The sequence below is a fragment of the Spodoptera frugiperda genome, chromosome 17 (assembly GCF_023101765.2).
Source record: "Spodoptera frugiperda isolate SF20-4 chromosome 17, AGI-APGP_CSIRO_Sfru_2.0, whole genome shotgun sequence".
NCBI classification, from domain to species: domain Eukaryota; kingdom Metazoa; phylum Arthropoda; class Insecta; order Lepidoptera; family Noctuidae; genus Spodoptera; species Spodoptera frugiperda.
Window position 1 is genome coordinate 4,623,391 of NC_064228.1, and position 19,161 is coordinate 4,642,551.

General features: G+C 34.4%; 1 protein-coding gene across 1 annotated transcript in view; it reads right to left on the reverse strand.

Annotated features, from left to right (window-relative positions):
- LOC118276846 (irregular chiasm C-roughest protein) overlaps window positions 1–18,286 on the reverse strand; it is a 123,680-nt gene extending 105,394 nt beyond the window's left edge. Inside the window, exon 1 of the mRNA XM_050699782.1 lies at window positions 17,983–18,286. The gene's annotated coding sequence lies outside the window, so the exon portion shown is untranslated. The remainder of the gene's footprint in view (window positions 1–17,982) is intronic.
- Between the last annotated feature and the right edge of the window lie 875 nt (window positions 18,287–19,161).

Below are 19,161 nucleotides of genomic sequence, written 5' to 3' on the forward strand. Positions count from 1 at the left end.
TGTCATGTGTTTTAATCACCGAATATGTAAGTTAAGTTACCTACAATTAATCAAAAGGTATTCCGATCCGGAGCTGCGGACTGCTTAGCGGGTTATCGGGACTCCGGCTTGAAAAACAGGAGTAGAAACGGGGTGGTATTTAGTTAGTAGGAGTCTGACACTTCCTCTCGCCTAGCCCAAAGTGGGAAAAGTCATGAGACTATTTTAGCCCATCAAAAAAAAAAAAAACTCACTGATAGCATTTGAAAGATGTTATTGCCATTCACTGGGCACAAATTCAAACTGCGTGCTAACTATTATTGACAATTTTTTTAATGTATTAATTGTAAAAGAAGATCATATCCTATTTAAAAATAGAGACCTTGTCCCATACGCACAACAAACACAATTTCACATACACACATCAAACCTAGACCTAATAAATTTTTGAATCCCACAAAGAGCCCGTGTGAAAATCGAACCCGCGACACGTTGCGCGGTAGCCAACTGCCCAATCACCGCACCGATTGTATAGTAATTATAGTTTTACATTTATTTATATTCACCATATACGTATTTTAACGTCATTTCTTTCATTCCAAATTTAGAGAAAGAGTTGTTATTACTGTATTCATACAAAAAAAAAAACACACCAAACTCAAAGTCTAAGTAACAGTTTTGTACCAAACATATAAAATCAAAATAAACCTTCTGTCTAACCACACTGCACAGTGGTCAGGCGCCGTTCACGACAGGTGTATAGACCGGATGTGTGACCGGTCGCAGCCTCCCAGCAACATGTCTTGTGGCGAGCCGAGTACCTGTATGCAACCACTGGCCACTAGCCAATAGCCACATATCCGATCTCTAATTTGATTATACAATTTTGTTCTATATATACATTTCTAATATTATTGTAGGTCCTTTTTGATTGAGTTGAATTTTTGCTAACTAAAGTCTTGAGCAAAATACCAAGATAAAGACAGACAATGTTTCTTTTGATTTTGATTATAACTATGAGTTAACACAGACACTAGTAAAACAAGCATCATGGGTACATTTGGGCCTGTATGACGACTACGTCATTTCAGCGTATAAAACGCACCTAGAAGTGACGTTACGCGACATTTCAAATCAATAATCTTATCTTCGAAAGTTTTTTTTCCCAAAAAAATAATTAGAATACGTGTTTAATATTTTGAAATCAATCTACAAGACGCACATTAAAATGAAAAAAATAGTCATCTACCTTATTGATTTTCAGCTCTGTATTTTTATTCCAACAAAGATAAAATTGGCTCGATAGTATCACAGCCTTCAGCACTTGTTTATAATAAGCTACCAAATAATGTCAAGGAACTACCACTAACAAAATTTAGAAAGCATTTAACAAATTTACTTCTACGAAAATGTTATTATTCAGTACAAGAATTCTTAGATGATAAGTATTATTAAATTCTTTTAAAATGTAAATTGCATGCCAATTCAGGTAAAATGTATAAGGGACTTAAAATTTTTGTATCACCTAATAATAATATAATCCTACATTCTTTGCAAATAAAATATTCTATTCTATTCAGCTTGTGGCAAGCCAAGTGCAACCACTAGGCACTAGCCACATATCGGAACTCTAATTTGATTAAAAGATTTTATTCTATACATTTCTAGTGTTATTGTACTTGAGTATTTTGATACTCGGTGTGTGTAGAGAACACATCATTTTTGACAGAAGAGTCTATAAGCAGATGGAATTATAATACCTATTGTATATTATAAGATATAAAACTGTAATACTTTAATCTAGTAAGAAAACATCGGTATATAATACTATAGATATAAAAATAACAAACAATTTAACGTTTCTAATTCGGAAATAAACTCCGAAATCCTCGGCGTCCGGCTTAAAAACCCGTAAAAGAAAACTTTAAATTTTTTTTAAGGCCTATAAAATGTAATTTCACACTGTTTTCGATTTTATTACTTTCCTAACAATACATTGAACTTTTTCCTTTTTACGAAAGCAAAAGATCTCGTAAATTATGTTTTTATATTTTTTTATCTTTTTATAACTTTTATACGGGTTGTATTTTTACCGAAATGGTTTGCGGTAAATCTTTTATAGGGTCTCTAAACGTCGAAGGCTTCTCTTAAAACTATCTACAACAGTTATATGAGAAATTCTGAACGCTGTGAGCAGCTAAAATTGGGTATTTTATATTTTAGTGTTTATGGAAAACCGAAGGCATTTCCTTATGGAAAGTGATAAAGGACGCCATATATTTGCAAGATGAGTTTTTATAACGTATCTTAATATATTTGAAAGGCGGGATTGGCTGAGACTATCGTGTTAATTAAATGAATAATCTTGTACATTTTTTGGCGCACCTGCTATTTATGAATTTTAAAAATGCCCTAAAAGTGAAACATACTAATTTGGACAGTTCATTGTAGAAAATAAAGTCAATAATATTTTTGTTTGCTTTCTTAAATTAAAAAGTACTTGTGATACCTTATACCGTACTTTTATTGTTATTTTGAACGCGCTAATCTCCGAAACTTCTGGTCCGATTTGAATAAATCTTTATTTGTTACATACTTCATTTATCAATGAAGGCTATAAAACATCACGCTATACTCAAAAGAAGCCGAGCAGAGTAGGCGATACGTGAAACTGCGTGGAAGTAGCCAGCATATAAATATATAGTAATAAATCTTGAACTGTCTGTCCGTTGTTCATCAGTATCAGTTTTGCATCTGTCTGTATGTAATAAAATTAACATTTTTCAACAGCATAATGTTAGTGAATCATTCATGAATGAATCGGGATGTCAACGAAAGATTTGTGCGTACATATTTCATTCAGAAAAATAACAAAATAGTTAGTCGCTTTGGAATTTTAAAATACTCGTATAGGTACGTCTTTTGAATGAAATGGTAATTCAAGAAAAGAGGTAGATGACGAATTACTTCCTTTATTTATTTTTCGATTGGATAGAAGTCAAATAAAGATTAATCTTTAGTTATCTTTGATTTATGTAAAATTTACGCTACTTGTTAATTTTTTATGGTATAAGACAGTAAACAAGCAGACGGATTACCTGATGGTAAGCAATCGCCGCAGCCCAAGGACACCCGAAACACCAGAAGCGTTACAAGTGCGTTACCAGCCTTGTGAGTTAGGAATTGTTACTGAATCGGGGATTGGGAAGACTGGGGAAGGGGTAATTTGGCTTCTAATAACCTCACTTACACAATGAAACAATACACAAGCGTTGTCTTACGTCCGTTTTCTGTGAAGCCGTGACACTTACTTCGGCCGAGCCGCTCTATTCGGGCCGAATAATGTCTCTATCACACTTAATTTAAAAAACTTAAAATTTGCAATAAAATTTTTCTGCTGTATCATATTCTAATGAGAACACGAACTATGTTAGAGTATAATAAATAAACTTATAACTTATATAGGTTTATTTGGTTGCCTGGAAAATTGTAATAAAGAGAAACTGTCACATAGCACGTTTATATTTTTGGGGACCCGCGTCTTACACATATTCATTGACTTAACTGAGTTGACTGCACGGTTAGCGCAATGACTGGGCAACCGGCTGCTACGCAAGTTGGTTCGATTTCCGCACGGAGCAACTCCTTGTGTGATTCACAAATTGTTGTTTCATTCGTTTCAAAAATCTTAGTTAGGGGCAACGTTTAAATTTTGTTTTTATTTTAAAAGAAAAAACAAAATAAAGTTAAGATTCTCTGTTCGCTTAATTATGTCTATTATGTCATAAATGTAAAACATCACACTGTGATATGTTCGCTTAATGATAATTACTTATCTAGTGTATCGTGAAAAAAATGACTCTCAGACCCAGACCAACAATTTCTAGATAAATACTAATAAAGAGTGGTTTCGAATCCGCGACACGTAGTGCAACAGTCGGTTGTCCAGTCACTGTGACAGTTGTACAATCACGGTACGGTAAATACACTTTCTCCACGTTTTCATAAAGAAATGTATACAGAACCCTTCGCTTTTTATAGCAACGAGTACTAGAAGAATTTACACGTTTTTTGTTTCATGTCTAAACGTAGAAAAACCTCATTTAGTTGACTCGACATTCATTATTGAAAAGTGTGAAATCTATTGTATAGAACTTGAAGGTAGTATCGCAAAAAGTAATTATTTTTATAAGTAACGAACTATTATTAAAAAATTTTAAGACCTCATTACGTGGTTGACATTTTTTTTCGTGTAACTGTTACGTTTTTGGTAGCAATTTGGCAAAAACTTGTGATAGGCTGTCACTCAATTGTTTGGTATGAGTCGTTATTGTGTTGGAAGAGAAATAAAAAGATAGCAAGTTTAGTTGAGTTGTTGTCAAAGCTACTACGAGTATCTTACTAATATTTTCCCTAAATGTGAAAGTTTGTAAGTACCTATGTTTAATTCAATCACGTCAAAAAGACTGAAGAAATCGGTATGAAATTTGGAACAGGGGTAGATTATGGTCTGCAATAACTTTTATTTCACAGGAATGGGTGAAACCGCTGGCAGAAGCTGCAGACTACCTAGCGGGTTACCGGCTCCGACTCCGGCTCGAAAAGCAGGAGTAGGAAAGGGTAGGTTTTTAGTCAGTAAGAGACTGACACTCCATCTCGCCTCGTCCAAGGCGTTAGAAGTCATTGGACGATTTTCCCCCTCAAAAAAGTATTTTAATAAATTTGAGGCATTTTTTTATTCCATAGGTTCTACTATTGAAAAAAAAAAACGGACCTGTTTTATATTTGCTAATTATAATGTTTAGTCATTTTATTATAGTTGACCCAACGGCTAGATCAACAGATCAATGGTGCCATAAATAATTCTGACCCACACAATTTTATTACACAGATCATCACTTCAACTCAACAATATAAACCATGTATTTTTATACTCTGACCAATTTCGAGCACGTGTCAAAATGTTCGCCCGTGACAAACCTTAAGTGTGGGAGAGGCATGCTTCAGCACGAATGGGCCAGCTCGATCGGAGTGATACCACGGCACAGAAAATCAAGGTGAAATAACGCTTGCTAATTATTTCACCGTTTGTGTAAGGTTACTGGAAACCCAATTCCTTGTCTCCCCTATCTCTCTGAATCCTCAAACCCTTAAGTGCAAAAGGCCGGCAACGCTCTCATAACTCCTCTAGTGTTGCGGGTATCCATAGGCGGTGATGATAAGGTTGCTTACCATCAGGAGATCCCTATGCTCGTTTGCCGGCCTCACGCTCTCATAACTCCTCTAGTGTCGAGGGTGTCCATAGGCGGCGATGAGAAGATTGCTTACCATCAGGTTTGTTCGTTTGTCGGCCTCCATAAAAAGCCTTCACGAAATAATTACAATGTTAACTTAATATTCTAAAATTCGGACATTAATTCGATGATATATTGTTTTTTGAAGATAAAATGAATATAAAACGACAGACGTTTATATTTATGGGTAATATATCAGTATCGCCCACGGTACAATAATGGGTTCGGCATAGTATGTAGTGTAACATCGATGGGTTTATAACCTTGTTTTTTGGATTAACGTCTTTATTGAAATTCGTTGTAGATGGTAAATGCAAATTCCAAGTGAGAGTTCGGTGTCTGGTCAATTAAGGTTAAAAGATTTTCCATTTTAAGCTTTCTTAATTGTAGTTTTAAGTTGAAAATAGTGTAACACGTATGGTGAAATAAAAAGAAGTACGTGCTGCAAAGTCTACGCTTTTGTATCTTAATTACATTTCAAGTGATGTTATGTTAGTTAGTAATAGTAGCACAGTGTCAGACAGAAGTCAGTTTATAACAGGGAGTAAAGTTCGCAAGTTATCTTCATATGTGCGATCTAGCATTTCTATAACGTCATTCATTGAAAGGCTTGTTGATAGTATATATACGACTATTGATATTCCGTTATTTAACATGGTGTAGTCAGCCATAAGTTCATAATATTTCCAATGAAAAACTTTCCCAAAATTTTCCCAAACTGCCAAACAATCAAATAAATAATAAATATAATTTTAAAATAAAAACCAACGACCAAATTTCTTCCACCTAACTAATTCTAAGAAACGACCAACATTGGTCAATAATTTGACCAATCCCAATTTGCGGTGGTGACCAGACCAAAATAGCTAATTTATTTACACCTTATAAGGTGCAAACTCTAATAACATTATACAGGCTGTCGTTGTGAAGCCGAAAGACATTCAAGGAGGTAACTCGGCTATCGATTCTCAGTCCAAATCAATAAAAAAAAATGGAGGGTTTTTTTGTAAATTACGGAAATCCGTAACTGAAAGCTTAAAACGCGGCATTACACACACAAACTCAAACACGTATTTGATATTATTACCAATTACCAAGGATTATTCTAAAATACTGCCAAATTTAAATAATTTATTATAGCCGTGTTTTTACCTATTGACCAGAAACCTTATTTTAAATCGAACATTTATGACTACTGTGGTTTCAAAACTACACCCTGTACAGCTTAGTCTATAGAAAGTGGGATATAGAAAGGTCTTTTCTAGCTAATGGGACGCCTATACCTAGTGTAGGTGCATACTAAATTAACCTCGTTATGTATACAGGTTTTTACAGGAAACTGTGTCAGTTGGCTATTTACCAAGGTTGATTAAAGTGTAAAGTATGATAGCATAAAAAGTAATGAGTTGGCTGGAACAATTTCGTTTAGGTATTTAGTAAGATCTTCGGTAGTTATGATATTGATCAAAAGCGTGATTTGTTGGTAAATAAAAAAAAAATAGGTAGATACCTATTTGATTTGGTTTGACTTTGACTTTGACAATGATTCTATCGAAATGATATTTCATTTCATTTCATTTCATTTTTTTCTCCGTATTAGGTAGCCTTTTTGGCCATTAATTTTGTTTTTTAAAGCCGTATTGGTGTAAATTAACATCGATGGAAGGACAAATAAAATCCCCTACTTCACTATAGATAAAAAAGTAAAAAAAAACAAAACACAATCATCTAAAAAAAAAGACAATTAAAACAAATCACACCCTTTTTTCTACCTGAGATTTTAACTCAAAACCCCAAAATATAACCCAGCACAAAACACCAGAAACCAGAAAAAAAAAATTATATAACAACAACGAAAAAAAAACCCGATCAACATTCATTTTGCAATACCACAAGACTTTTTCTTCATGTGACCCCAAGCCGAAGTTATGGGTACCGTGGGCGGACCAGAAGATCGGGCGATGGGCTAACGGTTTAGCAACGACATACGAATACCGAATGGTATTGTGGCAACGATTGTGTGATTTTCTTGGGTTTATGTCTACTTATATCAAATATTATGATATTTTTTACGATGGATTATAGTTATTATTTTTTTTTGCTAATGCGGCGACGAAGTGATGCCGTGACGATGTCTGCGAAATTATGTTTGTTGTGGGGATACTGTGTTTCATTATGGGTTTAGAGTCAATTTGTATTTAATTTTAATTCAGAATAATTCTCAATACTGCCATGTTATTGAACCGTCACATTTACTTGTTTTACAAAGCGCTATTATTTATATCATTAGACGAGTTTAAGTATCACTACAAGATGTACTGGCAGATTATTATTTATTTTAATTTTAAAATAAATAGTACAATTTCCCCTGTGTCGTGGATGCGTTTACAAATATACAAGTTTACATACACATCACACCTAGATCCGAAACAACAATTCGTGGTTCATACAAAGAGTTGCTCAGTGCGGGAATCCAACCACCTACATGTCTTGCAGCAGCCGGTTGCCCAGCGACCACGCCAATCGCGCAATCGTACAGCATAACGACAAATATGTAACTTACTTGCGACGTGTTAAATCGTTGTTAGCGTTTAATCGAGAAACGTAATTTACGAGTAAAATAAAATATATCTAACACATAATATAGATCACACGTTGATTACACCACATCTCATTTTGATTACGACAACTCCCATAAGAGAATCAAAAACATCATCATTTTTGATTGATCATCCCAAAAAGACGAACTTTTCGATTACAGGTATAAACCATAAGTAATTTAAACAAAATAGAACTCAATTATCAGACCAATAATGTTCATATTCCTAATGATGGAGAGCATTACCGTACATTCATCATTCATCAGACGATTTTGGCTTTTATTAAGTGCTAAGCCTCAAGTGTTTGCGTCCGTAAAAGCCAATCTAGATAATGGCTTATTTACGGATGAGTGGAGGATGATAATACGTTCAATGCTGCTAACATGTGGGTTCAAGAATAATCTTTGTATTGAACAAGAATAGACTTTTTGGAATTGGTAATAAATAGTATTTTCGCGTATTCATTGTTATAATCTTCTTTTTGTCAGATGGTCGCTTCGTTAGTAAAGGTAGCTTCTAGTCTGGCTCATGTTTCGTTGATTGTACGACGTTCTTCATTCTTCGTCATCATATTCGTGATGGTTCTCAATGCAACGTCACGCCTTTAATCCCCGAAGAGATAGACAGAAGTGCAAATTACGGCATATACACATCATTTTCGAATAACCGTTAAAAGCCCAACGACCTGGGAATTGAACCCGAGACGCCTTGCCCGGCAGTCACGACCACGAGGCAGCCAGAGGCTTGAAATCGATATCTTCTTCCATTCCTTCTTATTAAATTAAATCCCTTTTACTTTTATACCCATAATCATCTACGTCTCGACAAAAATATCGTCAAATTCATCATCACAGTAAAATTTTACTATACGGTTAACACACGACATGGGAGTCATCTATACATATGAATAAGTGTACTACTTTAAGTCAATCATCTTATGAGTCACATAAGTGTAGGTGTCTGCGAATGTGTAGGTGGATAAACTTTTAGACTCCACGATATTACGAAAACAAATTCATAACCGATATAACCTCTAGAAAATTTGAGATGTCATACATGACAACCAATTCAACAGAATTCCTCAAAGCATTATTGTATGAAGAAAGTTGTTATGTTATAACGTCACGCCTTTAATTCTCGAAGGGGTAGGCAAAGATGCATATTATGGCACATAATGCCAATGTCCACCAACATTTCACAATTTATATAGTAAGTCCCATGTAATAGGTGGTGAGCCTGTTGCCATATTATTATACCGGGCACATTTCCAGACTCCGTGCTAACACTGAGAAATTTTCGAAAAACCGAAAATAGCCCAATAAAACATCGTCCGACCCGGGAATCGAACCCGAGACCCCTTGCCCGGCAGTCGCACTTGCAACCACTCGGCCAACGAGGCAGTCTGGATGAAGAAAGCTGTTGGTATACTTAGGTCTTGTGTTAAACCAGGTGGGCTGAATTTCTATTGCTTTAAGTGATTCTTAGAATTTGCGTGGGCAAGATTGAGGAGGGCGTTGCATGAGCAATTTCATACGAATACACCTACAATTTCACTCTGATACGTTTAGTAACAGCTTTGAGGATTCATGTTTGTTAACTATAGATTTTGATGTTGATTAGATTCTTGTTAGAACTAACTATTGTTGGCTACTTCGTCCGCGTAGAAAAATGACTGATGGCAGAATTTGGGTATTTGACATTTTTTTGAAATTAAATATTTATTTCTGCGTAATATAAAAGTAGCCTAAGTTACACTTTATTATACCAGCTATCTGTCAATAAAAGTCCTGTTAAAATCAATCCAGACATTTTAGAGATTAATGGGATCAAACAGACAGACAGTCAAAAATTATAAAAAAAAAAAATAATTTGGATGTATACTATGTCGTAAGTATGTATATGCATATGCATGTAGATCAAAAAGTAGAACAAGAAGTTTCTTTTTTTGCTACTTATTACTCTAAAATTTCGAAAAATGTAAATAACCCATTTTTTACCGATCCAAGAATGGAACTCTATGCTTCGTTAGTTGTGGCTCCTATCGATTGAATAAACTTCATATAATACGAGTATTATATTAAAAACCAATTCCTAAAATAATCTAACATAACATAAACACAGCAAAAAGCCTTTTCGCTGAACACAAAATATCAATTTACCGTGAGAAATCTAAAACAAAGGAACGGTCTGAAATCTAAAATTTGATTTACAACTTTAAAGTTGCGGCGTGAAAGTTGAAAATCGTTCGCTAATTAAATTTCGAATCTCCGCATAATTATTTTGAACTTTAAGTCTTTTGTGTTGAATTCTAAAATTGTTTGATTGGTGTTTATGACCGATAAGGTACATAGAGTTATAGTTAACTTTGATAAGACTTAGTTTTCTAAGGGAAATGGATGCAGTCCACTTCACACAATGGTTTATAAGACCATAGTACCTAGGTTCGATTACGTGTTGAAATGATTTACGATAAAAGCTGTATGAATGACTTATTAAGACTTTTATTATGGTCTACTAAGTAAACGGGAGATTAAAAGCCTTTAACATGGTCGATGCCTGATTTGGAATGATTATATCAACTGATTATGTGGGGGTTCGAAACCTAGCAACGGCAAGTACCAATGTGCCATTTTCCGAGCTACATATACTTTCTAAGATTATTTAGACAACACTGACAAACGGTGAAGGAAAACATCGTATGGAAGCTTGGGCTTTTAATTTCTAGTTATAAGTTTGAGAAATCGACAATCCGCATTGAGCAAGCGTGGTGAATAATGCTCAAAGCTTCTTCATGTGAGAGGAAGCTTTGGTCAACAGTGGCCAGTAATAGGCTGTTGATACGATGTCAACAGATGATTTTGTAAATTGTTGGCTAAGAGTTGAGAAAAAAAAAGCATAATCTAAACTTAAACCTTAAAAAATAACAAACCAAGAATCGAACAACACTATGCTCAAAATAATCACAAACAGACACAACACAAAAATAACTAAAACTTCTATCTAAAAGCTAATACCGTAACAAACTTTCGAAAACTTTCGTTTTAAAAAACAGTGAGCTTGCTAAAAATCGAACTTAGCACTTTACGTCGAACGTTCCATCAAAAACAAAAGTTTAACTAAAAATGTGATACTGCAAAATGTACCTTGATTTTGTAAAAGGTATCCCTAGCTAGGGGACTTGACATTAGTATGGGCATATACTAACGAAACTCGATCGATTATCACTTTGGTATAGCCGTTCTCACTCATTATTTTTTGTTATGCGTTATAAGTTTGTAGTAAAGTCAAAGTTTATTTCAAATAGACCAGGAAGGCACTTTTGAACGTTAAAGCAAATATTACAATATAAAAAAAAATAAACGTCTATCTGTCGGTCCTCTAGTGAAGCTATTTGCTTGTTCCAAAGTGTATATCCCTATGGAGAAGAATGAGCAAGAAACTGTATAGGTTACTCTTTTTCTATCAGGTTCACAATACAATTCTTAGTTACATTGTTTCGTTGGTTCAATTAGCAATTGCATTTTAAAAATCGACAATACAATGACTATATGGTTGTATTTTGTTCCTTTACACACATTACTTTTTTCGAGTTTCCCTACATTTATATTGAAAAACTAAATGTAATGAAATGAAAACATTAACAGAAAATAATAATTCAATTGGTGGAACACGTATGTTAATATCAATATGTATTACACCATCTAATAATGACACTTATAATACATACGTGAGTAAATTAAAATAATTGCACTTCCATAATACACTATCCATTCGAGTATTTCATCATAATAAAATCCTTAATTCAATTAGGCATCATGGTATCCATTTATATTTAATACAATGGACTGCGCGTTTGGCGCGGTGGCTGGATAACCGGCTGCCGCACAACGTGTAGCGGGTTCGATTCCCGCACGGAGCAACTCTTTGTGTGATCCAGAAATTGTTGTTTCGGGTCTGGGTATCATTAAATTTGTATACTGTGAACTTGTATGTTTCTAAACGCACCCACGACACAGAAAAAAATCCTAGTGTGGGGCAACGTTAAAAAAAAACACAAACATCATAAACATTTCAAGCTAAATAAAATCTTGTAAAATTAAAATTCAATTCGAGTGATAACCGACCAAGCGGTGACCTCGAAACGAGAACCCTTAGTACTAGCTATTAAAACTGGGAGCGGGTTTTTGTGCCCTGGGATAATTGACCAACAGGTGTGTCGGCTGTTTATTTTTATTCTAAGTCGACTGGTTTTTGAGACCGCACCCGATCAGATGTTCCATCGCTTGAGAACTTCGGTTGGATACCGTTTTATTGATACCACTTGTGCCTTCCACTCTTTTTATAGGATCAATAATAATATTTGTGTTTTGTGAAGGGAATACAATACGGTAGTTTCCTACTAGTTAGTCAAATTCAATACTTTCATCGAAATGTCAAAAAACGTTACTTTTTTATGAATTTTGTAGGAGATCTCAACTTTGACGTCATATTTTTTTTACGTCAATTAGCATACTTAATTACTTACTTCTCTAAAATTCACCAAAAAAATTAAATAAATAAGTATATTATCATCAAACTAATGAATGAAAGTAAGATTATTTTGGGATATTTCATTATGTAGGGACACAAATGCTGACTTTACTGATTGCGTTGAGTACGCTAGTATAGAGCCAGTCAGACAGTCGCTTGTAACGCCGAACCGTAGGCGCACGTAGGAAATATATCTACTGTGTTTCACGTATTACCATCTTATTCATTTAATCCCAAATTATTGACCCTGAACTTAATATATAGCAGTAATAAGTGGTGTAGTGTATAGGTTCACAAAGACATAATACACAGACAAACCTACAATTATATTGAAATGTCAGAATAATTTATTTTTGACCTAGGAAACTACCCAATTGTTCTGTCTGTATGTCAGTCATTAGCTGTGGGGGATGACAGGATTGAATATATTTGTCTTATCATCTTTGTTCTTGAGGTGGGTGTCATAAGAGACTGCTAAAGGAATATATCTATAATTTTAATTATCCCTTTGACAAAGACCGTTAAATGTCACGGGTTTAATAATAATCTTGATACTCATAGCTGTCAAATATCAATATGTAGGTGATTATTAGATTACCCGTACCACCATTTCGTTTGTTCCTTTTCTATGAATTTTGTAAGAGATTTGCACTAAAATAGCGTCATAAAAGTTTTGCATCAAATAACACATTTAATTTTAATTAGTTTTTATTTTATTTTATTTTTTTGGGATAGATTGAATTTAAAAGTCAAAATAATTTATTTTTGACCTAAGAAACTGACCAATTGTGAACCTAGGTGTGTGTAAAAGTGAGTTTGACATTATTTAACCCCTCCTTCAAGGAACAAAAATATTGAAAGTTTTAATTTGTAAATTCTTAATAGTAGTACTTAGAACGAATTTATGGCCGATATATGGTAATAGGGTTGCCCTTTATTACGTAGTACCCATAAACATGAACAGCGAAAAGTGTATTACACTTCTGTATACTCTTTTATGGAATATAACCGTGATGTTATGTTATTGGGTTAATAAAGAGTAATTTAATAATTTTACCATTAAGTGTTGTAATTAGGGTGGACGATAAAATTCATTAAAGTAGGGGTGGGTTCGATAAATTTGAGGTACGTACGTGATTTTCATAATATTTTTGGATCCTTCCAAATATTGTAATTGCAAAAGCGTGTTCGTTCGTATGTTTGTTTGTCTTTTTATCGACTAAGGATTTTATATCTGGGTATACATTTTTTTTAAGGGGGGAAAATCATCCAATGCTTTCTCTCGCCTTGGGCAAGGTAATAGGGAGTATCAGACTCTTACTGACTAAAAACCACCCCGTTCCTACTCCTGCTTTGCGAGATTTGGAGATAGATAAAAGGCTGAAGACAATAGAACAGCATATGATGGAGGTTACTTCTTTTTTCTTTGACCACATGTCAGCAAAGCCCAAGAGGTGAATCTAGTTCTACTAATACACTACATACATACATAACACGCCTGTCTCCCATGGGGATAAACAGAGACAATAGAACGGAAATAGCTACGAATCTTACACACCTTTTTCTTTCTTTGGCCCTTTTTTATATTTTGGCAATCTAGTAAGTACATAATAAACTATTATACTTTAACGAACCTTTTTAATGAAGCCAAAGTTCGTGATCCGAAAAACCTTTTTTTTCGCAACAATACCAACAGAACAGAACCAATACAACAGCTACCATAGGCCAACAACCCCCAACAATACAACACTTTAGCTACAACAAAAAACCAATACTATAACCCACTAACGACCAAACACCATTCATTCAAAATTTAACACCAAAATCACGAATTTACATTAACCTGAAAATAATTAATGGATAACTTGGAAAATCAATTGAAAATATTCGAACAACGTCCCATTGAATGTGACGTTAAAGATTTTCGTCGACCTATAGTAGCGTCCATAAATTAGCTTGCTAAAAGGCTATAATTTTATAAGGCTATATAAAAAGCTTGTTGTGTTACCTAGATTCTAGGAACACTAACGATTTAGGTTTCGTTAATAGGGCTTTTTGCGAGGTGTGGTGCTGTTAGACTTGTTTGTTTCAAATAGGGTAGATGACTAATTTTCATTTTAATGTCTATCTAGTAGAGTATTTTTACTTTCTTACGAAAACAAATACTTTTGAAGATATATTGATTTGAAATATCGCGTGACGTTACTTCTATACGTAAAAATAACGTATTTGCTCCCACTTCTAAACTTTGATTGGTTTTATCTAAGTTCTATCTAAAAAAATACGTGCCTAATATTTTTTTCATTACCTAGCGGAGGGACTGAATAGATTCTTAATTTTCATTCCCCGACATCATTCCTATTAGGTACCTCTGCAAATGAAACTAAAAATTGCCGTCAAAAACCCTTTGCTCGATAAACCCACAGATGACCTCTAAAACACCTAAGCACAAACATAAACCCACCTCAATATAAAACAATAACTGAGTATTTCAAACATAAGTCGACATTTTTCACCTGACGTCAGTGAAACTCGTGACACTTTTCTGAATTAGGTGCCGGGGGCAGTTAGGGAGGAGTTGGGGGGAGATTTAGGGGGCGAGTTGAAATACACCCTTGTATGTAACCACTGTTTATAGTTTCATACCATAACAGCCATAGGTTTTATGTCTGGAGGGGTAGGCAGAGGTGCTATTCAACAGTTTTATTTTGACTTGAGCACTTTTGCTCAGTTTTGACATGAATGTCATGTAGCAGTGAGCAAGTTTTGATATCTTAAGGTAAGCAGGTACAGATCGTCCACAGAGAAGGGATCGGCAGAGGTGTGGTTATAGTACATGCAGTATTGTCTATTATGATATTAGTCATAGTTTGTATGTGTACATTGTACAGTGGCATTATATGCCGTAATTGCACCTCTGCTTACCTCTTCAGGGATAAAAGGCGTGACGATTTACGGTAGGTAAATCGTATTTTCGAGCCAGAATTAAAACCACATATCGGTTTCAATTCTGTGCTTTAAGAATTTTCTAAATTATGAATTGATCTAGGCACTACTATAACAGTAATATTTTGTAATGTTTTAATATCTTCATAGGAACCTGCCATTGGCAATACTAAACTCTCTATTTTTCCAAGCCTTTTGCGAAAATCACAAAAAAATCTCAACAATGCTTTACGCGATTTGAAAACAGAGATCACTTGCTTACCTGTCGTATTTGCGACCAACAAACCAACTCCGTAATTAATTTTGCTTTACATAGTTTGGATACTAAGTAATTATAATTACGACTTTGTTTGATGTCGTGTTTTCAAAAGAACCAATTTTTTGTAGTTTTTTCACCATGTAATTATGAGATCGGTTCTGTTTGGTCTGTCATTAAGTGGGTTGGATTTAGTTCTTTTGTGTTTTACCTGTATGATCGATCAACTTGAGTATAATTAAGTGTTTGAATATAAATCGTTTTAGAATTTTATTTTTAGATTTTGAATAGACAGAGTAACAGTGACTGTTTATCTCTCTTTGGACTTTTTCTCGTGTGGGGATTGGTGTGTTTACAAACATACAAGTTCACATACAAATCACACCTAGAGTTGTTGCGTGAGAGAATTGAACCCGCTATACGTTGTGGGGCAGCCAGTTGTCCAGCCACCGAGCAAACCGTGCTAGCAACTACTCATTTGGCCACTATTTCGTCTGGTAGTAAGCGATGATACGGCCTACGATGGAGCACGTCTGCCCATAAAGCAACCTATTCAATCAGTCATTGAAGATACTCTGGTTATGGTTATACACTAATATTAAACAGACTGACAAAAAAAAAATACAAGAATTATAAATTACAACGATTGGGAATCACTTATAATATAATTCCATTAATGTTACTACACGTAGGTGTATATTAAATAATTTGAATGTAGTCAAAGTATATTACCATAAAGTTTCAATATTTAATAATCAATAGTAATATATTGTTCATAATTCTGTGTAATTTGGTTGAATATAATTTACTTTGTTCCATAAAAGTACCGGTTCCCTGTTTCAATTGCTATTCGGAAAATTATTTCATACATTATTACTGAAAGATAACGCATTACGATTATCAACTGTAATTATCTAGAGCAAAAGGTTTAAATTAAGTCAGACATCGTATGTTATATACAGAAGTGTAAATTAATAAATAAATATATACAATAATAGTTTGTATAACTATTAACTGAAAGTGATAAGTCGGCAATCGATAAAAGCCAAAATTATTTCTAGGTAGGTACCTACACATTAATACCTACCTACACGTTATTACTTTTGCAGTAGTGCCCAAGTCTATTCATAGTTTAGAAAACTATTAAAGGACAGATTTGAAGCCGGTATTTGCTTTTAATCCTGGCTCGACCTAACATCACATCACCAGCCTATAAGTGGCCACTGCTGACCAAAGGCCTCTTCTCACACGAAGGAGGTTTGAGCATTAATCGCCACGCTTGCTCAATGCGGGTTAGACCTAACTATATAACTAATATCATAATAGACAAATAAGTGCCTTGAACTGACGAGAAGAACTTGAAGTAATAAGACAAATGACTATCGATGAAGCGAAAGAGGTATGTAAGATTCGTAGCAATTGGTGTTGCATTGTCTCTGCCTATCCCCATGGGAAACGGGCGTGAGGTTATGTATGTATCATAACAGACACTAGTGCAAGTACTATAATAAACCACACCTCTACCGATGCCTTTAGGAGTAAACAAGCGCAATAATATTGTTGATAATAATTCATTATCAAACAACACGCCTTCAACGCAACAAACACTGACTTATTAACTAAAACTCTGCTTATACCCGCAAAATTATTAGCATGTGTATACAAAAGATAATTTCCTTACGCCAACAGAATGTTTTGACACAATAACTTCTATGTTGTGATTATGTTAATGAGTTTGGAACGTTATAATTTTATGTTGAACACCAGGGGAAATATGTACGTACATTGTTGCTAAAGTTGAAAATGAATATGAGTATTACGAGTACAAAGCTTACTGGCAAAGAGCCTTGAACTCATTTTTTTCTAGGATAGCTATAACCTTTAAAACAAGACGTAAAAATGTTGGTATCTTTGCCTTTACAGTTCCAAATATCGGATCACTTTGTTATCAGTTAAACTGGTTGTAGAAAAAAACTGGTGAATATTATATACAGGCAATATCCCATCACAATATTAGAGGAAGAACCGTCATCCTTAGGGAATTTTCTCTTAGAAAACGCGTGGCACAAAAGCTTCATAATTTTCTCACACATTTTGAAAATTCAACGAATCTTTGTTGCTTATACAACCGCTTTAAACAAGCCACCTTTTCTATTATAAAACGAGAATATATATGTATAGAACACGCGCATATTTACAACCCAAAAATGGTGCCGAATTTTCATGGAAACGGCATTCTCTCTCGACGTATCGTCCAAAAACACTGCATCGTCAACACATTTTATTCATAACAAAAATAAAAGCGTTTCAACCAAGCAAAACACGCGAGAATTGCGCGCAAAAATATATAAATTTTCACGTAAAATAATCTACTAACCTTTAGCTACGTAATCACGAAACAAAACGTTCATTACTTGGGTAATCCTGTAATCTTTTACATTAAAAATCCAACATCTGAAACGACACAACACTATACAAATCCACGGTAATAATCATCCACTTCAAACTAGAAAAATCTCTTGTTTATTCACACACGCACTCACAGAAAAATAGCACTGAATTGTTAATTTTTTGGGAATATTTTTTTAATGTTCGCTTTTTTCAAAATGCCGCGTAATGACGCGCGTTGGGGAGCTAAAAACACACTGACGCCCGTGACGTTCAGCCACTGACTGAGGGTGTATGTAAAGCTGCGCTCGCCCGGCCAGGCTGAGCACCAAAGAGCAGACTTTTGTAGAAATGGCGGGCGCTTTTCTACCTACCGTGTGTGTGAAAGTTTGTCAGAACATTTGAAGTGAAGCGTTGCTCTTGATTTACTTGTTTTATATGTGTTTGTTTAAAAAAACAAAAAAAGGTAATAGGTATGATTGTTGTGATTGCTTTTCGAAATACTTGAATGAAACTTAATATAAAATACGTGCTCAGTTATGATTACTCTACTGTAATATTCTATGTTGTCAATACTTAATATTCATATATCATATATCAAATGCTATACTATATTTACTTTTTTTTTTGTTTTAAAACCTATCCAAAATATTTTTAATGTATACAATAATCAAAGTATATTCCATAGCAAAACTTACTTAACCATGACGCTTATAATGTAATCAAGCATAGTTTTCGTTCTAGAATATCAAAAAGATTTTGAACGATGCAACAGGTAAAGATTATTCTTATCACAACCCCAATAACACTTCTCTATTAACTTACTTACACTTATTAACTTAATAAAGATAATTTTAGTTTAATTTATTAATACCTCCTTGGTCTTTGACACTTCTCATAGTCATCACTGAGGCTTCACTATAAAGCCTCCAACTATTCTACCAAAACAGCACTTCTACAAAATTTCCCACTAACCTGTTCTTTGACTCGACAACGACCTTAATCTGAAATCCCTTTTCAACTCCTCGTGCGTCTCATTATTGATCTCTTTCACTCCTCACTACCGGTGCAATAATACCTCTGTCTCTCTTTCACAAAGCGTAAACGTATATGTCTGTCTCTGTTCCCCATCACTGCAGAGCCTCAAAAACGAGGTAGAACCACCGTA